Genomic DNA, 26,903 nt, shown 5'->3' with positions numbered 1-26,903 from the left:
ATGGGATATGATGTCATATCACAGTATCACAGGCAGCCTGGGAATAAAGAATATCTCTTTCACATATTCCTTATTTTTTACTTTGGCTACTGCCAGTCTCTTTCAGGTCCTCATTACTATGTTTAGATAATTGTAAGACCTCTTAGTAGCTTCTCCTGCCTTAACTCTTGTCATTCCAGTTCCTCATGTACCGTGTCATCAGAAAGTGTTGAGAAAATTGTCTTATAAAGGAAAAAAGATGTTACATGCCTTTCCTTCTCCTGTTCACAGAATAAACTCCAAAAATAAAATCTAGAATTTAAAGCCCTTGACTCAGACTTCGTTTTCTTGTCTTCTGCTACATGAACCTTTCATCCAGCAAAACTCTTCTACATTCTGTTTGAAACATGCTTCACACATTCTTTTTTTTTTTTTTTGCCTTGATTGTGTAGTACTCATTCCCCCAGAACATTTTACTTTTGCTTCCTCTATTTACAGAAACTATGTCTATCTGTTGACATAGTTCTTAATTGTTAAATCCACTGTGAACCTTAGACCATCATGCCCATGTTCTTGAACTTTCTTTGCCTTCAAAAGCATCACTTTCTTGTTTCGCTTTCTTTTTCTTTTCTTTTCTTTTCTTTTTTTTTTTTGAGATGGAGTCTTGCTCTGTCTCCCAGTGCAGTTGTGCAATCTCTGCTCACTGCAACCTCTGCCTTCTGGGTTCAAGCAATTCTCCTGCTTCAGCCTCCCAAGTAGCTGGGATTACAGGCACCTGCCACTACACCCAGCTCATTTTTGTATTTTTAGTAGAATCCGGGGTTTACCATGTTGGTCAGGCTGATCTCAAACTCCTGACCTCCAGTGACCCGGCCACCTTGGCCTCCCAAAGTGGTGGGATTACAAGTGTAAGCCATTATGCCTGGCCCTGTTTCTCTTTCATACCTATTCTTTTCCAGCTGTCTTTACTGTCTCTTGTTCATGTATTCAGCTAATTTTCCCATCTTAGTTAATGATACTGCCAGTCATTCAGTTGCCTAAAGTATAAACTTGGGAGTAATCCAGACTTCTCTTATCTCTCATTTTCCATTTGTTGTCAAGTCTTTGTGAGGTATCTCTTCTCTCTTCTTTCTCTTTACTATTTCCTTGGGCTAGGTCTAATATCTAGAGTAGACCACTATAAAAAGCCCCGTCAGCGTAAGTACTCTACCTGGTCCTGGGTATTATACATGACACGTATTCAGGAAATGCATTTTGGTTATAGCCAGTAGGAATGTCAAACACAAAATACAGTTTTGAGTTGACCATCCAAGAATAGTGCTTTAACCACGGACTGATTATTCTGTATCCATTAAAGGTGGATTTCCTAAATATCTCAATTAGATGACATTTTTATGAAGTAATTTTTACTTCTTACAAAAAATTTATTTAAGGTTTAAGAAGATGATGTGTTAGTATTACTAGGAAAAGGCAAGAAAGGTTGTATGGAAACAGGGCTCTGGATGGGATATGTGCCAGAAATGATCTTGTAGATGTTTTATTAATGGGCTAGAAAAGAGTTTAAAAGTTTGCAGGTAACGTTTGGTGCTTATTTATTCACATGACAGTATAGGAGCAATTAGCTACAGGAAGATCTTGAGACTGGAATAGACAAAATTTGAGTATTAGTGTGTGGAATTGTAACCTAATATAGTTGAGTAGTACTGTGAAGATGCTCTTTAATTGTCAGTTAATACCCAGGAGAAACTCCTGATATCACTGTTTCATGTTCCTGGAAGATACTGACATAATATGCTGATGCTTGAGATGTGGTAACATAATCACTGTACCTCTGCATCATTTAATATGTTTCATAAGCACAAGCTGTTTAGTATTGAAGAATTCTTTTTTGACCCCAGACATAGTCATAGAAGAGCCCTTTAGTCTCGACATTTTTTTTGGTTTGCTAATAGTAGATCTTAGGATTTGTCTTACGTGTGCCATTAAAGAAAAGTCCAAATTTGCATTATTTTCTACTTTAAAACTTAAGATCCCCTTATTCTAAATGTATTTTGCACGTATTTCAAAATAACTGAATTTATATTTTGTGAATATTTTACAAAAGTATTTAGAGCTTTTTTTTTTTTTTGCTGTTGCTTTATTTTTTTCTTTTTCGATGTTATCTTTTGAATATATGTTTATTGTTGATCTTTATTTTCTGATGAATTTAGGGGTTTATGAGGCTGGCACTAGATTGTCACCTTGGAAAATCTATCTGAGTACTCTGTATTGTAGCGTTTTGAAGTTGATAGTGGGATGTGTATATCATTTTGGCTTATGTTATTCTGTCCAGGGGATTTTCCATAGGGAAGGTGGGAAAGAAGGAAAGAATGCTTTGCAGAGAATTCCCCTGGTGGACAAGTAACATTTTGAGTCAAGGGAGTAATGTGCACTTTGGTAAGGAGTCCTGAAAGAGCATCTTATGGTTACAGATCCTTAGGTGGTTTGGTCTGGTTGGAAGGCAGGGTTTGTTGGTTAGTGGTAAGAGGGAGCAGCTGTAAAGGAATACCAAAGCTGCAATTTGAAGGCTTGGGTAATTTTAGCTGCATGCACTCATTAACTGTGCGTCTATATGTGATTTCCCTAAGTTTCAATTTCCTTAAATGTGCAAAATGAGAATAATAAAAATATCTACACTGTAGGATTGTTGTGAGGTTTAAATTAGGTAACATTGGTACCTGGCACACAAGTACTTAATAAATATAAGCTGCTGTTTTTAGGTATTTGCACTTTAGAGACTTATTGAAGGATTTTAAAATTGAAGAGTGACATGATCAGAATTAGAATTTAGAATATTAACCTCAGGAACAGTGTAAAAAATGGATTGAAGGGGAAGAAACTGAAGGCAGAAAATTAAGTAGGCCTGTGCTAGAATACTGGCTAGTAAGATTCTAGATTAAGAAATGAGGAGAGGACAGGACAGGTTTGAGAACTATTACAAATTGTCATGTGCATTATATTCCATGAGTTGGGGAGATCTTAAGGGAACTAGGAGAATTGACAGCAAGAATATGGACAGAATACCTAGCTGAGTAAGAAACATTGTATTTTCCTCCTCTTAATACAACTCAGAAACATACTTTAAAAGCATTTGGTATTTTGACATTTGGTTCTGGGACATTTTGAAGTATTACCATATAATCATTTTTGGATAAAGATACATGTCTATTTACACAGTTTTGTTTTTGGAGTACTTTATGTACATTCTGGTTGAATACTCTTCTATTTGGCAAGTTTCGTTGTAGCATTTGAAAAACTGCCCTTTCCCAGTAAAATGATTAGATTTTAATTTGTTTACTCAGTTCAGTGTTCTTACCTTACATAATTTTAGATTATTTGATAACAGAGAATAAAGTTCTGTCTAGACTATGACGTGTTTTCTTGTCACTGAAGTGTTCTTTGCGTTGTATTGACTGTTTGTACTATTGGTTAAATATAATGTACTTTAATTTTAAGGTGTGGTTGAGACTCAGGCCCAAGATATTTTACTTGTTATTGGTCATATTTTATGAAATTATAATGATAATTATTGAAGTAAACAAGATTTTGGGATTGTGTATAAGGTCATAGGCATTTTCACTTGTTTATCAGCAACCGCTAGAAGTTATGTCTCCGTCGCTATTGAATTAGAGTAAGACTGTATACATACTGCTATATCCAAGGGCAAAAAAAGTAACATTTAGTAAAGATATGAAAGATTTGAAAGATGTGAAAGTGATATTTATTTCTTCACCCAATAACTTTTATTAAGTGTCTTTTTATGTATTAGAATAATCGTTTTTGAGACTCTTTTATGTATTAGAATAATCTTTGTTGAGACTCAAGTTTTACTCTTGTTGCCCAGGCTAGAGTACAATGTCGCAATCTCGGCTCACTGCAAACTCCGCCTCCCGGGTTCAGGCGATTCTTCTGCCTCAGCCTCCTGAGTAGCTGGGATTACAGGCATGTACCACCATACATGGCTAATTTTGTACTTTTAGTAAAGACAGGGTTTCTCTATGTTGGTCAGGCTGGTCTTGAACTCCCGACCTCAGGTGATCCACCCACCTTGGCCTCCCAAAGTGCTGAGATTACAGGCATGAGCCCCTGCACCCAGCCATGTATTAGAATAATCTTTAGGAATTAAAATAAATAAATAAATAAATAAATAAATAAATAAATAAATAAATATTTTGTGCTCCTTTGTCTTCAAGGAGCTCTCAGTCTAGTGGAGAAAGTAGAACACAGGAAAACATGATCTTAAAAATAAAGTAGTATAATAATTGCTATACCTAGGGGTACCCAGCTAAACCATGGGCATTTGTAGGAGGAACATCTAATCTGCAGGTATCACATGTGCATGCTAATTTGATAGATTTGTTGCTGTATAGTACATGAGAAGAGTAGATCCAGAACTGAAAGGAGTCTATCATCCAGCCATCTGTTACAGATCAGGACAGAGTACATTTCAGAGAGCACAGTTAAGAACATGCTACTTCATGGGAGATGGAAGATTGCAAGAAGCCTCTTGGCAATCCTCACTTCTTACGCCATTTCTTTATGTAGAGTAAGTTGTGTATGTTCCTTGTCTCTCTGATGGGGTCACTACTCTAGGTAATGGATGAGACGTGATGGAGTGGGTTGAGGAGATACATATGAGGTGAGTTTAAAGGAATTTGAATTATTTGACGTGAATAAGAGAAATCTGGGACTGTCTTAAAAAAAGTTTTGGGTTTTTTTGGTAATAATTTTATACTCAGAGAAATGTTGCAAGACCAAGAATAGTACAAAGAATATCTACTCTTTATCCAGATTTACCTGTTGTTAATATTTTGTGCCATTTTATCATTTGCTCTCTTTCATACATATGTAGATAATGAATATGTATATATATGTTTATATGCATATTATGGCCCTTTACCTCCTAAATACTTCAACATGTATTTCCCAATCATAGGGATTTTTAAAAAAATTGCACAGTATGGACTTTACTAAATTTAACATTGATGCAATGATCTACCATTTGTATTCCAATTTTATTTTTCAATTGGCCCAGTCACCTTTATAGTATTTCCCCTTCCACAGACTGCTTTTTAAAGTGCAAAGAATGAGTCATGAGTAATTTTTAGTAGAAACTTTCTATTAAGAGTCTAAAGACAATCATGGTGACTTAAAGTTAGATTCCTGTTTTGATCCACATCCATGCCTCCCCCAAACTTTCCTATCTTAGAAAATGACAGCACAGTCCCATTAATTGTTCGAGCCAGAAACCTGAAGCTTACTTGGTTTCTCTTTTAACTTTATCCTTTGAGTTTAACCCATCACTGAGTCCTGCAGTTTCTGTCTCCCCTGTGTATCTTGAAACCCATCTTTTGGCTGGGTACAGTGGTTCTCGCCTATAATCCCAGCACTTGGGGAGGCAGGAGGATCACTTGAGCTCAGGAGTTCAAGACCAGCCTGGGCAACATAGTGAGACACCGCCCATCTACAAAAATTAAAAAATTAGCCGGGGGTGGTGGTGTGTGCCTGTGATCCCAGCTGCTAGGGAGGCTGAGCTGAGAGGATTGCTTGAGCCCAGGAGGTCGAGGCTGCAGTGAACTATGATCACCCCATTGTACTCCATTGTGGATGACAGAGAGAGACCTTGTTTCAAAAAAAAAGAAAGAAAGAAACTTGTCTATACCTCTCTATCCATCTACTTCAACCAGCCTAGTCTATCATCGTTTCTCATCTGAACTCCTACCTAGTTTCCCACCTGATTTTTTTCCTGCTTCTACATTTTCTTCTTTCCTATTCATTCTGCACATAACAGCCAGAATGATCTTTTAGAAATGTAAATCAGATCGGCCAGGTGCAGTGGCTCATGCCTGTAATCCCAGCACTTTGTGAGGCTGAGACAGGCGGATCACCTGAGGTCTGGAGTTCAAGACCAGCCTGGCTAACATGGTGAAACTCCATCTCTATTAAAAATACAAAAATTAGCCAGGCGTGGTGGCGGCACCTGTAATCCCAGCTACTTGGGAGGCTGAGGCAGGAGAATCGCTTGAACCTGGGAAGTGGAGGTTGCAGTGAGCCGAGATCGTGCCACTGCACTCCAGCCTTGGTGACAGAGCATGACCCCATCTCCAAAAAGTAACAATAATAAAAGGAAGTAAATCCGATCGCGTCACCCTCCAGTTTATACATTTAGTGGCTTTCCACTGTGATAGAGTGGTCTCTGCATAGCTTAACTCTTCTTTAGTCCACAACTTTAAAATATTCTCCCTCAGAGAGGCCTTACTTGATGCCCAGTTTGTTATTTTTCCTAAAGCATTTCATCGTTTTCCTTTATAGCACTTATGATTTGTAATTATTTAATTTTTTTTCTTTTTCTCTATTTCCTACACTAGGTTGTAAGTGCAAAAAGCACAGGGACCAGGTCCGTTTTGTATACTTTTATATACCTAGCACGTTGCTAGGGTTATAGCAGGTGATTAATAAATATTTGAATATTTGAGTGAAAGGAAACCTGAGAGGTTATCTAGTCTTACCTCCCACCAATTTAAGAGTCTGCACTATCTCTGTCAACTGCTTATCTAGCTTATTTTTTAATGCTTTCACAAATGGACAGCTTAGTGTTTTATGTAGTTTTCTTTGTTGAATATTTTGACAGTTTGAAAAGTTTTACTTTTTTGGGCTGAAAACTGCCCTTTTTTTACTTCTATTCATTGATCCTAGTTCTGCCCCTTTGTCACAACTTAAACTGTTTTGACCCTACATATAGTATCTTAAACTATTTGACAGCAACTGTCACGTGTACTCTTGGCTTTGTTAGGCTAAACCATTTATAAGTGCTTCAGCTTTTCATCATGTGACGTGTTTCTTTACCCTTACCTCCTTTGTGTCCCTTTTGCCAGGGTAACTCTAAAAGTGGTGTAATGAAGGATAATAGATATTTATAATCTTTGGTCGTCGTCTGTGATTAAATGATTTATAGCACATTAATTCCATGTAATATATTGTGGCCCTTAAAATAACAAATATAACTGTAGAACTGTGGGATATATTTATAAAACAGTGATGTTTTAAAAGTAGAGCATTAAATTGTATCTAGATAGTTAATATAGCTGACTCTGTGTGTGTAGATGAAATTTACAAGGGTACATGAAGTAATGAGAATAGTTGTATAGTTGTGTTAGGGTGGTAGAATTATAGGGAGAAGTTGTTTTTTTTTTTTCTCTTTTCTTTGAGACAGAGTCTCACTCTGTCACCCTGGCTGGAGTGCAGTGGTGTGATCTCGGATCACTGCCTCCTAGGTTCAAGCGATTCTCATGCCTCAATGTCCAGAGTAGCTGGGATTACAGGCATCTGCCACCATGCCTGGCTAATTTGTGTATTTTTAGTAGAGATGAGGTTTCGCCCTGGTGGCCAGGCCTCGTGTGAGCCGCTCACCTTGGCCTCCCAAAGCCCCAAAGTGCTGGGATTACAGGTGTGAGCCACCGTGTGTTACCCAGGCTGGACTCGAACTCCTGGGCTTAAGTGATCCTCCCACTGTAGCCTCCCCAGTAGCTTGGACTATAGGCATGAGCTACCATGCCTGGCCCAGAAGTTTTAAAATATAGAGTATTTTGTAATTAGTTTAATAAGAAAGGAGAAAATATAATGCTTGGAAATGTCATTCCAACTAGAATTAAGTGATAGTTCAGTAGTCTGCATTAAGACTGTATTTCTTTTAACGTAGTTTAAGAATGCTTGTTTTGTGGCCTTATCACATTATAATAATAGCCACATTTGGCTAGTGGCTACTGTATTGACAGGGCAGATATATGTATTGGGTAAGGGCAGGTGGAGAACATTTCTTTTGGTACAATGTTCTTTGGATAGAGATTGTGTGGGATGGATCACTCATAACAGCAAGATAGGCAGAATGGTGACTTGTAGGTCTGCCGCGGTGGCTCACGCCTGTAATCCCAGCACTTTGGGAGGCCGAGGCAGGCAGATCATGAGGTCAGGAGATCGAGACCATCCTGGCCAACATGGTGAAACCCTGTCTCTACTAAAAATATAAAAAAATATTAGTTGAGTGTGATGGTACACACCTGTAGTCCCAGCTATTCCGGCGGCTGAGGCAGAATTGCTTGAACTCAGGAGGCGGAGGTTGCAGTGAGCCAGGATTGCGTCACTGCACTCCAGCCTGGCGACAGAACAAGACTCTGTCTCAAAAAAAAAAAAAAAAAGTGATTTGTGTGCATGCAATCCTTTTGAGGCTCAATCCTAAAGGTAGAGGAACCAAGGTGAGGGTGGGAACAGGGCCACAAGACAATAGTTCATGGCACTGGCCATTAGGTGGCAGTGTCTCCTCAGCCTGCTAGTTATTGGAGACTCACTCAGGGAGTAGGAAGAATGAGGGGAGCAGTCTTCTCGGTGAGTGGGCAAGGTTTCTGTATATGTAAAAGTTTGTTGGTAGTGTCTTTATATTTCAAAGAGTACCTCTCACCACCACCACCGTTGCCGCTGCCACCACCACCACTACTACCACCACCTCCTCTTACCATATTAAGTGCCACTGACAGGTTCAGTGGTCCTGATTTCCTGACTCTATGAACTTGGACAAATTACTTAACTTCTCTAAGGCTTTTTCTTCATCTGGGAAATGAGAATAAATATACCTATATAGTAGTTGTTAAGGTAAGAAGTTAAGGTTAAGATATGATAGTTCTTTTTTTTATTTTTATTTTTGGAGATAGAGCCTCTGTCACCCAGGCTGGATTGCAGTGGTACAATCTTGGTTCACTGCAACCTCTGCCTTTTAGGTTCAATTGACTCTCATGCCTCAGCCTCCCAAGTAGCTGGGATTACAGGCACGTGCCCCCACTCCTGGCTAATTTTTGTATTTTTAATAGAGACAGGGTTTTACCATCTTGGCCAGGCTGGTCTCAAACTCCTGACCTCAGGTGATCCACCTGCCTTGGCCTCCCAAAGTGCTGGGATGACAGGGGTGAGCCACTGCACCCAGCCTAAGATATAATTCTTATAAGTGAATAGCACAGTGCTACGCATACGCCTGCTTGGTAACAATTAGTTATCATCTAAGGGCCCTTACAGTCATGTTCTCCTCTTTTGTTTTCAGCAGGGATGGTTAAGCCTTTCCACCCTCTGGTTGCATAGGAAGGACAGTTTCTTGCCTCGGTCATGGAGATCCTGTATAGCCTGTCTTCCACAGGTGTTCCTGTCTCTTGAGATAGCAGCTGAACAAGCCCCGGGACATTATTCATTTGTATGTACTAACATCTGTTATATGCCAGGTTCTGTGCTAGATGCTGAGTGTTAAAAAAAAAAAAATGAGTCTTTAATTAGGCTATTGCGTATATGTTGTAGATATTTTCATTATGCTTATGTTTTTGAAATTACTTGTTTTGCTCATGTTCTGTATGCTTTTATTGGTTGAGTTTGCTCATAACGCTTAGTAAGATCTACTCCGTGCTTCCTCCAGCCCCGTTCAGCTCCAGGTACAATTTCCACACCCTTCAGGTTTAGCCAGTCCTGACTTAGGTGGGTGAATGGGGCCTGCAATTAGCATGGCTACCATAGGCGCAATGTTTACCATTCCCATCAAGCTGCCACTTTCTTCAGGGATTAGCTGTAAACCAGAACTTCTGCCTTGTTTTCCCCTGTAGCATTTTCAGTCTCCTGATGGGACTGGGAGCCCACCTTGATCTCATGGTGAGATCTTGTTCCAAATTTTGTACCCACCATTTTCTTTATTTTTAACCTCCTCTTTGAGCTCTTTTCCTGCAGAAAAGAGGGTACAAAATAAAATAAATAAACCCAGACCAGGCATGGTGGCTCATGCCTGTAATCCCAACACTTTGGGAGGCTGAGGTGGGTGGATTACTTGAGCTCTGGAGTTCGAGACCAGTCTGGACATTGTGGCGGAAACCCATTCTTTACAAAAATTAGTCAGGTGTGGTGGCGCACACCTAATAGTCCCAGCTACTGGGGAGGCTGAGGTGGGAGGCTTGCTTGAGCCCAGGAGGTCGAGGCTGCAGTGAGCTGTGTTTGCACCACTTCACTCCTGCCTGGGTGGGAGACAGAGGGAGACTCTGTCTCAAACAAAAAACAAAGAAGATTGCCTCTATATTGTCTCAAGTTACTGTCTTTTTTTTTTTTTTTTTAATAGGGTGTGTTTGAAAGAATAGGTTATGTTTCCTGATGGTTTATTTCTTTATTCTTGAACCTGTTGTAGTCAGGTTTCTGTACCTCATCTTGTCTCCTGAAACTGCTTTGGCAAAGGTGACCAAATTTGTAAACTACCAAGCCCAATTATTCTTTTTAGTTTTTAGTTTACTTATATGTGGAATTTGACACTACTGCTTGTTATCTTCAAAGTTTCTTTCAAATTACTTTTTTAGTTATTTTCTTTACCCTTGGATCATACGTTCTTTGCACCACCCCCGACCCTTCCTCCTATCCATTTTTTTTAAGTGTCGGTGATACCTTTCTCTCCTTGTTGTACATCTTCTCCAGGTGACCTCACTTGTTTTTGGTGGAAAATCTGACCATCATTCCTGTGCTGATAATTCCCAAATCATCGTATCTCTTTCAGATTTTGCCCTTGCATTTCAGACTCCTTTGACCAGTAAACACCCTGGTGTATGCTCTCTAGATATGTACCTCAAAGTTAGCTTGATGTGCTAAGTTTGTGATCTTTTTCTGCAGACATACTGTTTGCCCTCAATGAAAGGTAAACATTATGTCTGGGTAACAAGATCATGTCTAGTCAGACAAGCCCAGAATTTTGAGCTCTTTCATCTCCCACATCTAATCAGTCACTCATCCATTTGTTTGCTAAGTATTATGCTCTCATTTTGTGCCCATTATTGTGACAAAATTCTTTAGATTTAATATTGCTGATATCTTTTGTACCTTTTTGCTACAATCTTTGTTGTCTTTCTCATGTTGTAACGTCTTAACCCATCTCTCCTTCTTAACCCATCTCCTCCATACTTAAATCAAAGTGACTTTTCAAAATTCAGGTGAGATCTTTTTTTTTTTTTTTTTTTATGGTTTAAAACCCTTTAGTTTCCTAATTGCCCATAGTAAAGTCCAAACTTCTTAGTATGGCACATAAACCACTCTGTAGGCTGTATTTTTCCCCTATTCTTCCTTTCTTCTTATGCATTTCTGAAACCCTGTTCACTACCATTGTTCAGTCAACAACAATTTTCTGAATGCGTCATGCTGGTTCCATGCTTTTGTTTATGCTCTTAGGCTATATTTTTTCACATTCAGTGTCTGTATTTCTATTTACTATTTATCTTTTGAGACTCAGCTCAAGCATTGCCTCCTCTATGAAACCATTTATGTTATCCCTCTCTCCCAGTTAAGCACTTTCTTTTTTGTTCCCCCATGTGCTACCCCATATACTCTGCTCTAGCAGTTATAGTACTTCATTCCCCTTCTCTTGTCTACATGTCTTTTCCCTTATATTGGAAGGTCTTATTTTACTACAACCTCTATCTCACAGCCTTATTGATAATAGGCGTTCAATAAATGTTTAATGACTGAATGAGTTTTAAGTCATTGCTGTAATAACAGCGTTTCTTCCTTTACCAGATCATAAGCTGCTTATGGCAAGTACTGTATGTACCTTCTTTACTTTTCAGGATCTTGTCTTATAGTCACTTAATAAAATAGTGTTGTAGCTGGGCACCGTGGCTCACGCCTGTAATCCTAGCACTTTGGGAAGCTGAGGCGGGTGGATCACCTAAGGTCACGAGTTTGAGACCAGCCTGACCAACATGGTGAAACCCTGTCTCGACTAAAAATACAAAAGTTAGCTGGGCGTGGTGGCAGGCACCTGTAATCCCAGTAACTTGGGAGACTAAGGCAGGAAAATCACTTGAACCCGGGAGGCGGAGGTTGCGGTGAGTCGAGATCATGCCATTGCACTCCAGCCTGGGTGACAAGAGCGAAACTCTATCTCAAAAAAAAAAAAAAAGAAAAAGAAAAAAGTGTTGTATTAATCTGAGGTAGAGGTTTGCAGTGGATTAAGTGTGCCCTCTCTACAAAGGAAGAAGTTGAGTTGTGTTAGTCCTAAGCACAATAAGATATTTGATGGTCATTATAATTAATTTATAGATGCAAACATTGCACCTAACTTTAGTCACTTTGGTATTTGGCAAATCAAGCGGATTCTCAGTGTCAGTACTCTGGGGATTGGTTAAATACTGTTAACTATTTTAAGGATTTTTACTTTTAAAAAATGTTAAGGTATGGGTGTCCTAGTTGCTATTAAGAGTTGTATGAGCAATTATCTAAAACATTTTGTAACTAAATCATATAGGGAGTCAGCATTTAAAGAGCACAGTCATACTGAGATTAAAACTGTGCCATACTCCACTTCTTTTGTAATTTAGTATTTTTAAAAAAATATATTTTATGCCAAAAGTTTTAAGTTCCTTCTTCAAAAAAATGAAAGAAGTAGGTGTCGTGGATATGCGTAGAGATTGAGATTCTAAATTAGAATACATTATTAAGAAGGAAACTATCAGGAAAGAGATTAGGTTTCTTCATTAGGGTTAGTAACTCAGTGTAGTTTGTGGAGAGGTGGAAAAAAAATCAGTATCAGTATTAGTACCTGTTTTACTTATGTAAACAGGAACCTATAAATAGGAGCTTATAAACCAGTTCTGTAGGACCTCAGATATTAATTGAAATATACCGCCAATAGTGTGATAAGCTGTTATGCTTTATGCATGTATGTGTGTGTGTGTGTGTGTGTGTATATATTTATATAGATGTGTTGATAATGTAAATTTGAGGTAAAAATTTGCTTTTAACCTACATTTGTAAAAAGCCAGTTAGGTGCCAGCCGATGTCTTAGGGCTTGACTGAGGCAGCAGATGAGTGAAAGTCAGTCTGTGTTCTCAAAGAACTTGGCCTCTAGTGGATGGAAAATACACTTCGAGTGGTCTGAGTGGCATTACTTGGTGTGTTGACAAGAAACAAGAGCCCACATCTGAGGCTGGTGGGTTTGGCTTCTGCAAAGGTGGTTTGATACCATGGAGAATGTGTGAAGGGTGAGGGGTAGTGCATTTCAAACACAAGACTATATATGCAAACACTTGTTGGTGAGACCATGGTCTTGTGGGATCTGTGAGTCTCAGAATTCCCAACAAATCCGGCATAAACCTTTACAATTAGTCGAATAATTGGGGCTGATGACTAGCTACACCGTCCATAGAAACCTTGAAAAATCCCTAGCTCCCTTTTCCCTGCATTGGACTCACTTCCCAGTGTATGTCCTCATATTTCTTTTTTATGACATTAATTATATTTTTGTGTGTAGTTTTTTTTTTTTTTTTTTGAGACAGAGTCTCACTCTGTTGCCCAGGCTGGAGTGCAGCGGCACGATCTCGGCTCACTGCAAGCTCCATTTCTCAGGTTCATGCCATTCTCCTGCCTCTGCCTCCTGAGTAGCTGGGACTACAGGCACCTACCACCACGCCCGGCTAATTTTTTTTGTATTTTTAGTAGAGACGGGGTTTCACTGTGTTAGCCAGGATGGTCTTGATCTCCTGACCTCGTGATTTGCCTGCCTCGATCTCCCAAAGTGCTGGGATTACAGGCGTGAGCCACTGCACCTGGCCATATTTTTGTGTTTTTAAATGTCTAGTCTTTGCTAGGCCGTTAGCTCTAGGAGTGCAAGGTTGATATCTGTCTGTGACAGCTGTATCCACAATAACTTGTGCAGTTGCTGGCACATAATGGATGTTCTGTAAATATTTAGTAGGCAAATGCTTTTATGGGTAACATAATGGTGTTATGGAAAGCATATAGTAGTTCTGTTGAAGAAGAGAATGTGGTTTAATGCATAATTTTAAGTATGAGTTTTTTCCTTTCCCATTAGGTGGAATTTAGCCACCTAGACAGTAAAGAACACACATGCCTCTTGAGTTGCTCACCTGTTTTCCCCTGCCTACAGTGGTTTGGAAGACATAGATAACTACGAAATAGGACATTTTGGGTGAAGTTAGGGTCTAAAGTTAGCATGGAGTTTAAAAATCTCGTATAGTTGAAATTGCCCTTGAGAAACCATGTGGTGACTTAAGTTTAACCTGGTTATCTTTTCTTGCAGCTTTGGTTGAGTACCAAAGAGTTGGTCAGTTCAGAGAGTTGGCTTCTGCAAAAAAATACCCATTTTCAGATAGTAGTATCTCACTCTTGAAAATTTGCTCATACTGTGCCTAGCATGTGTAAACTGAGACTTACTGAGGGAGAAAGAGATTCATGTCTTTTCCTATACATTCACTTTGTAAGTATATTTTTATAGAGTGGAATGATGGGTGGAATCACCTACACCATTAACGTTCCTCTAGCTCTGGAAAGTAATTTTACTTTGTCAAAATTCAAATATATTATATATATGTTGGGAGGCCAAGGTGGGCAGATCACCTGAGCCCAGGAGTTGAGACTGCAGTGAGCTGTGATACCACCACTGCACGCCAGCTTGGGTGACAGTGAGACCCTATCTTTATATATATATACACACACATATATATGTATATATATAATACACAGACATAAACACGTAATGTGATTGCCTCTACTATTCCCTCCTCCACCATCTCTACTCTTTTCAGGTACAGAAATTCATTTATTTACAAACAGTTTAAGTTCTGAAAGACTGTTCATAAATTCTTTTTGTAGACAATTGCTAACATCTTCCTTTGGTGTCAGGCATTGCTGAGAAACTTTTATTTCGGTTGGTTGCTTTGGTCATATGTACAGAAGCTTATGAGTTGAAAGTAGAGGAGTTTCTGTGTGTGGGACCTGTGAACCTAGGCATTTACTGTCTCCTGGTCCTAGGAACCTGCTTTGCTTTGTGAAGTTTGCTCTTCAGAAAAATTCCTGTAACCTTCTCCCACTGGAAATGACTCAAGGCCAGGAATATCTAATTTTCAGGACATACGCTTTTTTTTTCCCCCAACTTTTTTTTTCTTTTTAAAAAGTGCTTTATGTCCAAAGGATTACTTAATTCCCCGAAGATGAGTTAATTCAGGCATTATTGTACCAATAGTGTTTTATACAGTTGTGGAACTGGGAGGGGACCCTGGTGCACCTGCAGTTCTGAAGGGTCCATTGTATCTGGGGGAAACAGAATGGAATGTAAAAAATGTTTAGTTGATTTATGTGAGGGTCCGGTCAAGAACAGGTTAAACTAATTACGATAATAGGGGTTAGAATAGAGCAGTGGTTCCACAGTATTTGTGTGTATCAGAATCACCTGGAAGACTTCATTAAAACAAGATCTCTGGGCGCTACAGAATTGCTGAACACTATATCTAAGATAAGACCTTAGAAAATCTATTTTTAAGAAGTTTCTAGGTGTTATTGATACTGCTGATCAGCCTTGGTCAGGTTAGTTAGAAGTTTATGCTTTTGCTAATTCAAGAGTCCTTTGTCTTTTGTAGGAGGAATTAAATGTAGAGATCCAGGGTTTGGGAGTTCTCTGAATAGGAGTATGCAGGTGCTCCTGAGAGAGAAAATGAAAATGAATGCCAAGAGAAGGAGGATAATGTGGAATGTCCCGAAATTTATTTCATACCTCTTTCCCTAATGAAAGTGTCCTTATTTGGGGCTTACTTTTTAATTTTTATTTTATTTTATTTTATTTTCTGAGATGGAGTCTCACTCTGTTGTCCAGGCTGGAGTGCAGTGGTGCAATCTCAGCTCCCTGCAACTTCTCTCTCCCGAGTTCAAGTGATTCTCCTGCCTCAGCCTCCCAAGTAGCTGGGATTATAGGCACCTGCCACCACACCCAGCTAATTTTTGTATTTTTAGTAGAGATGTGGTTTCACCATGTTGACCAGGCTGGTCTGGAACTCCTGACCTCAGATGATTACCTGTCTCGACCACCTAAAGTGCTAGGATTACAGGCATGAGCCACCGTGCCCAGCCGGGGTTTACTTTTTTAAATGGAAATTACATATGGATGCTTTCAAACATAATGTGTAGAGAAAATAGCATAATTCACCCCTAGTGTTACTTACCACTCACCTTTTGATAGTTTCAGTTTTAGCTGTCACACTCCCTTTCTTGAGGGGTGTTTTGATATTTAATGGAGTGTTTCAGATTTTCTTACTTTGTGATTCCGTCATTTTTAAAAATATTTATTAGTTGTGGTTCTTCTATAAAGAAGATTTTCTGTCAGTTTTTTGATTACTTTGAAATACAGGAAGAGGATACATGCTTAGTTCTTTTATCAATTTGTAGAATAAGTTGTCTTCACAATAAGGCTTGTTTTTACTCTTTATAGGATTAGAAGTAGTTTGAGGCTTTTAATTTTTTAAGAGAAGTTTTAAAAAATGAAGCATAACTTACATACTATAAAATACATAAATCTTTTTTTTTTTTTTTTTTCTACCCAGGCTGGAGTGCAGTGGTGCGATCTCGGCTCACTGCAAGCTCCACCTCCTGGGTTCATGCTATTCTCCTGTCTCAGCCTCCCTGCCTCCCGGGTTCATGCCATTCTCCTGCCTCAGCCTCCAGAGTAGCTGGGACTATAGGCATGTGCCACCACACCTGGCTAATTTTTTGTATTTTGAGTAGAGATGGGGTTTCACCGCATTAGCCAGGATGGTCTCTATCTCCTGACCTTGGGATCCGCCCGCCTCGGCCTCCCAAAGTGCTGGGAATTACAGGCATGAGCCACCGTGCCCAGCCAAAATACGTAAATCTTAAATGATGTACTCTTGGTGAATTTTACACCGTCCAGATCAAGTTGCCAACATCTCAGTCAACCCCTTTTCAGTTAGCCCCCTCTTGCAGAGTTAATCTCTGTCCCAGGGGTTTTCAACATATGAACTCCAGATCGGCAGAATCAACATCACCTGAAAACTTGTAAAAAGTACTTTTTCCTAAGGCCTTACCTTAGATATGTTGATTCAGAAACTCTGGGAGTGGAGTCCAGAGATCTTGTTTTAATGAAGTCTACCGGGTGATTCTGATACACACAAGCACTGTGGAACCACTGTTGTATTCTAATGCATATTATCATAATTAATCAGTTCTTGACCTTACTCTCACATAAATCGATCAACTGAACATTTCTCACATTCTGTTTGCCCCAGATGCACTGGATTTTTTCCTGTGTCCCTGGGTGAGAAGTCTTGCTGCAGTTTAAGGCTTCCCCAGCAGTTTAAGGCTTTTGCTTCAGAGGACAGAAGGAGGCAGGGAAGTGAGAGGCTTTGTGTTTGTTTCAGTGCAGCCTTTGATCACCTCCTGCATGCCTGTGCCATTAAGAGGGGTCTTTCTCATATGTTTCTCTTGAATACTAGGAGGAGGAGCCTGCTGTTGTGCTTGTCCACATTTGGCTTTTAAGCAGACGTTAAAATGTTAGTTTATTACTCCTTTTTGTGGTGGTCATTTCTGTCTCTTATGCTCAGCCGAAAGTGAAACTGTTAAATGTCCCATCTCTCCTTGGAGGGGCTTGTCTCCCTTTGGAATGTGGTTTACTTGGTTGCCTTACAATATCAGCTTTCTGATGGGCTTATGAAAGGTTATGATTTTGAAGATTATCTGGCTCTTCCAGGTTTTTAGATAGGAGTGAAATTAATTGCAGCTTTTTACATCGAAAATGGAAATCTGACCTTCATATAAATGGAATCACACTATATTTATCTTCAAGTCTCTGGATTCTCTTGTTTAAAGGAGCCTGTTAGTTTTATCTGTATTGTTGCATATAGCAATAATTAGGTCTTCATTACCATGTTGTATTCTAGCATGTGGAAACTACCACTAACATTTTTCTTTTTTTTTTTGAGATGGAGTTTCGCTCTTGTTGCCCAGGCTAGAGTGCAATGGCACAATCTCACCTCACCACAACCTCTGCCTCTTGGATTCAAGTGATTCTCCTGCCTGGCCTCACTAACATTTTTCTATGAAACTATAATTCTAATGTATGTAGATCTTTACAAAATGTTTCATGTTTAGATATTTACTGTTTGTGGTATACTGAGCAAGCTTGGACTTCAGCAATGTATTCTGGTGAATCAAACCCAGTATGTGCCATTAGTGAATTTATGGCCTAGTAGTCTTCCATCCATGTTAATGTTACTCCTGTTACTCTTATTCCTGATGCTGGACCTCCTATGGCTTTGTCTTTACTGCCCATTTAATTTAATTTAGGGAACTTTGCTCAAGCAAATCCTATATAGACTGAAATATTAAATGTTTGCTTGTGATTTGACCTAGTGTTTGTGAAATGTCTGTACTTAATTGTTATACTTGTCTACTATTTTAAAAGGCAGTATATGGGTCAGTATTCATGTAGTTTGGCATGCGTCATCTTTTCCTAGCTTTTTCTGCACATTAATGACATTTGCATGCCCCACAGGTATTTGAGTTTTGTGTTCCCGTACCAACTGGTAAAATTTGGAGGGAGAAAGTTTTATGGTTTGGCCAGGGGAACTTCTGGTTCCTCTTTACTTGTTAGTATTTTTGTTCTTTTAAATTTAAATTTCAGGAAGTAATACACATTGGATCTGCATAATAACCTTATTTAATGTTCTTAAAACACAAATTCCTTGTGAGCCTAACTTTTACAAGTTACTTTGTACTCCATTTATGTGAGTGAAAATGAAGTTGTAGCTGGAGCACAGAAAGGTCATGTTGATACAATAAAGAGCCTTTGTGTTGAGCATGGCATGTCCTCTTTAAAATCTTGAAGAATCTGGAAGTACATGCACTGTTTTAAACCTTTACTTTGGCTAAAGTTGTCATTTTTGCTTATCTAATTGGTATTTTATTTTATTTTAGAGATGGAGTTTCACTCTTGTCACCTAGGCTGAAGTACAATGGCGCAATCTCCGGTCACTGCAACTGTCTGTTTCTAGGGTTCAAGTGATGCTCTAGCCTCAGCCTCGCAAGTAGCTAGAATTACAGGCGCCTGCCACCATGCCCAGCTAATTTTTAAATTTTTTTTATTTTTTATTTTTTATTTTTAGTAGAGATGGGGTTTTACCATGTTGGCCAGGCTGGTCTCAAACTCCTGACCTCAGGTGATCCTCCCGCCTCGGCCTCCCAAAGTGCTCGGATTACAGGCATGAGCCACCATGCCTGGCCGCTTATTTAATTGCTATAATCAAGCCTTTGAGTAAGCTTATGCCACAGATGACAGCCAGGAAAAAATGGGAAAAGGGGATATGAAAGAAGTAGTTGAGTAACACAAGGTTAAAAAAAATCACTTTAAATTCTGATCTAGTTGTCTGAACGTGAAAGCCAATTTCAGAAGTAACTGCTTATACGTGTGTAGTCATCAGTACTGTTGTTTAGTTAATTGCTCTTGTACTTAGTAGTGAGTTTATGTCTGTTTAAACCCCTAAAATGCAGACAATTTATACCTCCAAAAAAACTATTTGAAAAACTAGAAAAAGAGTGAGTGGGTGGTTCCTCAGATGATGAGGTAATGGATATGAAAGGAGTTTGAAAAAGTGACAGCTCTTACTGTTCTGCTAAATTTCTGTAATTAATACCTAGGTCCTTTGCCGTCTTTATGCTTCTCCTCTGACATTAGCCATTCAGTCCCTTCCTTCATTCTTGTCCCTTGCTGTCAGTAAGCTTCTTAGAATACGGGTATGCATCGCTTAACAAAGGGGACCTGTTCTGAGAAATGCCTCCTTAGGCCATTGTTGTTCTGCGAACATCAGAGAGTATACTTACACAGACGCAGATGGTATAGCCTACTATACACCAAGGCTATATGGTATACTTTCTTGCTCGTAGGCTACAAACCTGTACAGCATATTACTGTATTGAATACTGTAGGCAGTTGTAACACAACGGTAAGGAATTGTTTATCTAAAGTTATCTAAACATAGAAAAGGTACAATAAAAATACTACATAAAAGAGAAAAAATGGTGGTATACCTGTATAGGGCACTTGAATGGAGCTTGCAGAACTGAAAGTTGCTCTGGATGAGTTGGTGAGTGAGTGGTGAGTGAATGTGAAGGCCTAAGACATCATTGCACACTAGTATAGACTTTATAAATACTGTACAAACAGGATACAATAAATATGTAAAAAATAAAGTAATTACATTACAATGTTACAATGGCTACCATGTCACTAGGGCTATAGGAATTTTTCAGCTCCACTATAACCTCTTGGGACCATCGTTGTAAATCACTGACTGTAACATCATTGTGTGGCCCACTGACTGTATTTCATTTCTTTGTCATGAAGGCAGTTTTCATTGGCCCTGGAATCGGGTAAACTTGAACCCGAATCCTCTTTGACAGTTTATGAATTTGTGACTTTGGGACAAGTATATTAGCCTCTCTGAATCTTGGTTTTAGCTATTTAAGATGGGAAGATATCTACTACCCTATAATGTTATAAAGATTAAACAAAAAGGATGAAGTGGTAAGCATGGTACCTATCATGTAAGTGCTTAATCATATTTGCTACTGCTTTTCCCTTATTCAGTTTTGGATTCCTTTTAAAAGTGAGAAACTTGTTTTATGGTTTTAAAAAAAGGCATTTATAAGTATTTTTGAAATTTTTTTTTTTTTCTTGAGATGGAGTCTCGCTCTTTTGTTCAGGCTGGAGTGCAGTGGTGCGATCTCGGCTCACTGCAACCTCTGCCTCCTGGGTTCAAATGATTCTTGTGCCTCAGCCTCCTGAGTAGCTCAGATTACAGGTGTGCACCACCACACCTGGCTAATTTTTGTATTTTTGGCAGAGACAGGGTTTCACCATATTGGCCAGGCTGGGCTTGAACTCCTGACCTCAGGTGATCTGCCTGCTTTGGCTGCCCAGAGTGCTGGGATTACAGGTGTGAGCCTAATTTTTCAGGCCACTTGGCCTGAAAAAAAATATAAGATACCAATAACTGTAAATGTGCTATACTTTAAAAAATTATTCTTAAAGAAACTAAAAAAAATCTGACATTTTCAAGCACTGTCCCAGATATTAGTCTAGTTCACCATTAAATTAAAGCTCACAGATGGTATTAAAGTGTCTTAGAGAAGATTATATCATTAGATGATGTAGGCAACATATATTTTTTCAAATTGTTAATGAATGGATTTTTTAGACACCTAACAGATTACAGATTAGGTAAAGTGCATCAAAGACAGCTTGCTACCAAAATGAAGCAGACTCACAATGTCTATTTTATTTTATTTCAAAATTATAAGCAAATATAAGGGAAATTTTCATGAACATTTAAAGACGGAAGGTATCTCATCAACAAATGAAGTGATAATATTCATAACGTAAACTTCATAGTGGAGCTGTCAGACTAGTTTATCTTAAGATCAAAGTTCAAAATGATTGATGTCATTTGTGTTGCAATTATTTATACATTTAGAAATCAATATTCTTTATAGAGAATAGCACATTCAGGTTCTAACATTATTCTTTTCTCCCACAAAGTGGTGGAACCACAAACACTAGTAACAGTGTGTCTGCCTTTTGGGCTCATCTTGTGCCTCTAAGTTATTAATACTGAAGATGCTCTTGGGAGGTAACATGTATTATCCTCATCTTAGGCAGGAAAATAGAGACACAGAGAAGGGAAAGAGTATGATTTTCTTTCTGTGGTCTGCTTGTGACAGGCAGGAAAATGTTAAAGCCTTTCTGATTCACAAGCTCTTTAGTCTTTAACATGTATTATTTATTGATTTGCAAAATGACTCTAATATGTAATATCAATACCAGTTTTCTTATGTTTATGCCAAAAGTGGTTGTAGGTGTTTTATGGAAAAGACCAGTATCAAAAAATGAGGAAGACAGTTGTCTGGCATGGATACTGCCACTGTCCCTTGCTCTGCTCCTGGCAAACATTGCTGCTTGATCATGTCACTACTTCAGGTTTGAAGCTAGATTTGACCTCAGCATCCTTTTGTTTTTTAAAAATTTTAATGTTAAATTTTATTGGAGATGAGGTCTCACTATGTTGCTCAGTATGGTCTTCAACTCCTGAGCTCAAGCGATCCCCTCGCCTCAGCTTCCCAAACTGTTGAGATTACAGGCATGAGCCACTGTGCCTGGCCTCAGAAACTTTTTCAACATATTGCCCAAGGGAGCTATTACCAGTCAATCACAGGTCCACAAAACAAAGTTCTTTTTTAGTCTTTCCTTACTGTTAAATTAATCTGCATTAAGAGATTATGCATTTACTTACAAGTTTAGGATCTGTTAAATTTGTATTTCTGTAGCTGACTTCAAAGTACAGTATATAAGACTTAGTTTATGTTCTCAGCGGGTTTACTTTCCTGTGGGTCAAATAGACATACACACAATTAGAAGACAAACTCAGCTATATTATTGCTGTGGAGAGAATAGTGAGTGATGTAAGATTAATTTTAACTGGAAATGTTGGTGGATGTGGTGATTTTGGACTTTGAGGATAGAATCTTCCAAGTGGTCTTTAGCAAAGGCATAGAAGATAGAAAATATAGGATGGATTTTGGGGAATGACAAGTAACGTATCTTGACTTAAGTATGTAACAAGGATAAGGTAGAACCAAATAGCGTAGCTTGCTCCCTGTACAATGAGTTTTGGGTTTTATTTTGTTGTTCCTAGTCTCACAGATGGTTTTTAATCAGTAGAATGACGTGATCCAGGTCTGTGCTTTAAGAAGATAAATGCTGACAGTTTGAATAGAAGTAAGGTTGGAATCTTGACATAAATGCAGGAATCCTTGGTAATAGTACAGGAAGAAATGATGAGCATAAGAACTAAGATTGTGGAATGGAAGTGGTGAATTTAGAATAAATTTTAAAGGTAAATTTAATGTGATTCCTATAGGATTAAATTATCCCTAGAGGCTCCAGCATTTCTTTGGAAGGATATCCAATTATTTCCTTTGTATATTCCAAGTTTAAAAACATTTTTAAAGGTGATTTTTTTCTCTACTTGTATTTCTGGAGAATTATTTCTTTATCCTTGATATTTCATTAACTTAACTAGGATATGTATTTGCATCTGTGATTTGGTATATTTTTTCTTTCCTTCCATAGATTGTTTTCACCTTTATTTTAGGGATATTTTCTGTTATGTCCTCCTGCCTTTCATCTTCCATTTAATTAGTTATTCTGCTTCAGAGATACTAATTATCTTTCTGTTCAGCCTTTGTCCTACATTTTCTTCCTAATTCTTTTGATATCTTTGTCTTTTTTTTTCTCCTCAATACTTTTTTTTTTTTTTTTTTTTTTTTTGATACAGGGTCTCACTCTTTCAGCCAGGCTGGTGTGCAGAGGCTTGATCACAGCTCACTGCAGCCTTGACCTCGTGGGCTCAGTTGATCTTCCCACTTTAGCCTCCTGAGTAGCTGGGACAACAGGTGTGCACCACTATGGCTGGCTAATTCTTATAGTTTTTGTAGAGATGAGGTTTCTCCATGTTGTCCAGGCTGGTCTCACACTCCTGGTCTCAAGTTATCCACCCACCTCAGCCTCCTTAATATGCTCTTGTTACCTTAAGATTTTTCTCCTTGCCATTTGTTTAAGTCTTTGGTTCTTTTTCTTGCTTTTTTTTTTTTTTTTTTTTTTTTCAAATTCATTGTTCTTCTTAATTGGTTTCCTTAACGCTGAAGCCTTTTTTTCAATTTACCTGTTTTGTCTTTTCATCTTTGGGCTTTTGTTTCATTAGATGCATGTTCTTATTAGGTTGTTCTGTGTTACAAGAAACTATTTATATGATTGTATGGCCATTTCTTTTTGTCTTGCTCAGGCTTAATTTGGATACCTAGGTCAAGTACTTTGCTTTTGCCCTTCTGTGGCCCTATGCTTTCCCATCTCCTTAGATTGTGTTAAATGTCCTATATGAGTCTCATTTCATACTGCTGAGGGTATAGTACCTTTCAGATCCTTCCCTCAACTCAGTATAGGGGCTTAGAAGTTGGCAGATCTGGTGATGCCTCTGCCTGGGTTTTGAAGCCTCTGTGCTCAGGATATTTTTCCTCAACTTTTCTAGGGCATGACAAATCAAATTTTTCTTTCCAAACTAGAGGTGTTTCTTAAACTTTTCAAGTTTTTTAGTTCACATTTCTTTCTCACTACTGCTTCCAGGCAGTAATCAGGCTAGTCATACTGTACCATACAGAATTTTTTTCTGTCCACCACTTTTTGAAGTTTATAGGTTCTTAGTTTAAATAGCTTTTTGTATTACACTATGTAGCTGGTGGGTTTTCTGCTAAAAAATCACATGCACACAAATATATATATATTTATCTATTTATATCTTTTATTAGTTGTTGGTAACAGGACGTTCTTTAGTCCTTTTTCACTCTATACTTGAACATTTGTGTGATTTTCTAAATATTTACTTTTGACATAATTAATAACATGTGTGATAGGAACTCTACTTCTTAGGCCAGGGTTGACTTGGAATCAGTTGTTTTAAAAATTAAAAAAATTGGTCTGGTGCGGTGGCTCGTGCCTGTAATCCCAGCATTCTTGGAGGCCGAGATGAGTGGATCACCCGAGGTCAAGAGTTTGAGACCAGCCTGGCCAACATGGTGAAATCCTGTCTCTACTAAAAAATAGAAAAAATTAGCCTGGCGTGATGGCGGGCATCTATAATCCCAGCTACTCGGGAGGCTGAAGCAGGAGAATTGCTTGAACCCATTAGGTGGAGGTTGCAGTGAGCCGAGATCATGCCATTGCATTCCAGCCTGGGTGACAGAGAGAGACTCCATCACAACAACAATTACAACAAAAATTTTAAAAATTTAGCTGGGTGCAGTGGCTCGTGCCTGTAATCTCAACACTTTGAGAAGCCAAGGTGGGAGGATTGCTTGAGCCCAGGAATCCCAGACCAGCCTGGGCAATATAGCAAGGCATGAATGAATTGTGTAGTGGTGAAGTCTGAGATTTTAGGGCACATGCCACCCGAATAGTGTGTAGCACCCTACTACATTGTGTAGTTTTAAAAAATCTCTCACATCATTCCCCCTTCTAAGTCTCCAGTGTCCATTCTACCTCTCTGTATGCCTTTGCATACCCATAACTTAGTTCCCAATTATAAGTAAGAACATATGGTATTTGGTTTTTCATTCCTGAACTACTTCAGAATAATGGCCTCTATCTCTATCCACATTGCTTCAGAAGATATTATTTCATTCTTTTTTATGGCTGAGTAGTATTCCATGGTGTATTTTCTTAATTCACTCATCGGTTGGTGGGTACTTAGGTTGGTTCCACATCTGGCAATTGTGAATTTTTCTGTGATAAACATACATATGCAGGTTTTTAAAAATTTTTTTTTAAATTTTTATACAGTTTTCATTTGGGTAGATACCCAGTGGTGAGATTGCTGGATCAAATGGTAGATTTAGTTCTTTGAGAAATCTCCATACTGTTTCCCATAGAGGTGGTATTAATTTACATTGCCACCAGCAGTACCTAAATGTTCCCTTTTCATCACATCTATGCCAATGTCTATTGTTTTTTGACTTTTTAATAGCCATTCTGGCTGGGATAAAGTGATACCTCATTGTGGTTTTAATTTGCATTTCCCTGATGATTAGTGATGTTGAGCATTTTTTTCGTGTTTCTTGGTCATTGTATACCTTCTTTTGGAAAAATGTTTATTGATGTCAGTTGTCCACTTTTTGATGGGATTATTTTTTTCCTTGCAGATTAGTTGGAGTTCCTTATAGATTCTGGATATTAATCTTTTGTTAGATGAATAGTTTGCAGATATTTTCTCCTATTCTGTGGGCTGTTTACTCTGTTTATTTTTTGCTGAGCAGAAACTTTTTAGTTAATTAGGTCCCATTTATTTTTTTTGTTGCATTTGCTTTTGGTGTCTTAGTCATAAATTCTTTGCCTAGACCGATATCCATAAGAGTTTTTCCTAGGCTTTCTTCTAGCATTTTTATGGTTTCATGCCTTAGATTTAAGTCTTAAATCCGTCTTGGGTTGATTTTTGTATATGGTAAGAGATAGGGATCCAATTTCATTCTTCTACATGTGGCTATCCAGTTTTCCTGGCAACATTTATTGAATAAGGTGTCCTTTCCCAATTTTCGTTATGTATGCTTTGCCAAAGGTCAGTTGATTGTATTTGGCTTTATTTCTGGGTTCTCTACTCTGTTCCTTTGCTCTATGAATGTACTTTTATACTAGTACCATGCTGTTTTTGTTACTATAGTAGCCTTGTAGTATAATTCGAAGTTGAGTAATGTGATGCCTCCAGATTTGGTTTTTTGTTTAAGATTGCTTTTTGGTTCCATATGAATTTTAGGATTGTTTTGTCTAATTCTGTGAAAAATGATGTTGGTATTTTGATACAAATTGCATTGAATCTGTGGACTGCTTTGGGCAGCATGGTCATTTTCATGATGTGGATTCCTCTAATGCATGAGTGTGGGATGTATTTCCATTCGTTTGCATTGTCTATGATTTCTTTCAGAAGTGTTTTACACTTCTCCTTGTAGAGATATTTTACTTCCTTGGTTAAGTGTACTTCTAGGTATTTTATTTTATTTTTTTGCAGCTGTGGTCAAAGGGATTGAGTTCTTGATTCTCAGCTCAGTCATTGTTGGTGTGCTACTGATTTGTGTACTTTGATTTTGCAACCTATACTTTACTGGATTTATAAAATCTAGGAATCTTTTGGAGGAGTTCGTAGAATTTTCTAGATATATAATCATATCATTGGCAAATGGAGATAGTTTGACTTCTTCTTTTCCATTCTGAATGCCCTTTATTTCATTCTCTTGCCTGAGTGCACTGGCTGTGGCTTTCTGTATGTTGTTATCTTTAAAGGAGAGACTTTTACCCAAAACGAAAAAATTATTTGAATTGGAAAATTGGAAGAAGTACTCTGAAAGTATTATTTTTTACGTAGTCAAATTTGGTAGTTTAATTTTATTATTTCTGGATTTTGCTATCATTCATAGCATATGTT

General features: G+C 38.3%; 1 protein-coding gene across 8 annotated transcripts in view; it reads left to right on the top strand.

Annotated features, from left to right (window-relative positions):
• Positions 1-26,903, top strand: part of CCSER2 (coiled-coil serine rich protein 2) — a 189,985-nt gene that overhangs the window by 13,721 nt on the left and 149,361 nt on the right. Inside the window, exon 2 of one of the 8 annotated variants that reach the window (XM_038008975.2) lies at positions 9,110-9,253. The exons of the other annotated variants lie outside the window; for them this stretch is intronic. The gene's annotated coding sequence lies outside the window, so the exon portion shown is untranslated. The remainder of the gene's footprint in view (positions 1-9,109; positions 9,254-26,903) is intronic. 8 annotated transcript variants of the gene reach the window in all.

The sequence above is a fragment of the Chlorocebus sabaeus genome, chromosome 9 (assembly GCF_047675955.1).
Source record: "Chlorocebus sabaeus isolate Y175 chromosome 9, mChlSab1.0.hap1, whole genome shotgun sequence".
Lineage (NCBI taxonomy): Eukaryota > Metazoa > Chordata > Mammalia > Primates > Cercopithecidae > Chlorocebus > Chlorocebus sabaeus.
Note: the sequence above shows the minus strand (reverse complement) of the source record. Positions and strands in the feature narration are given on the sequence as shown.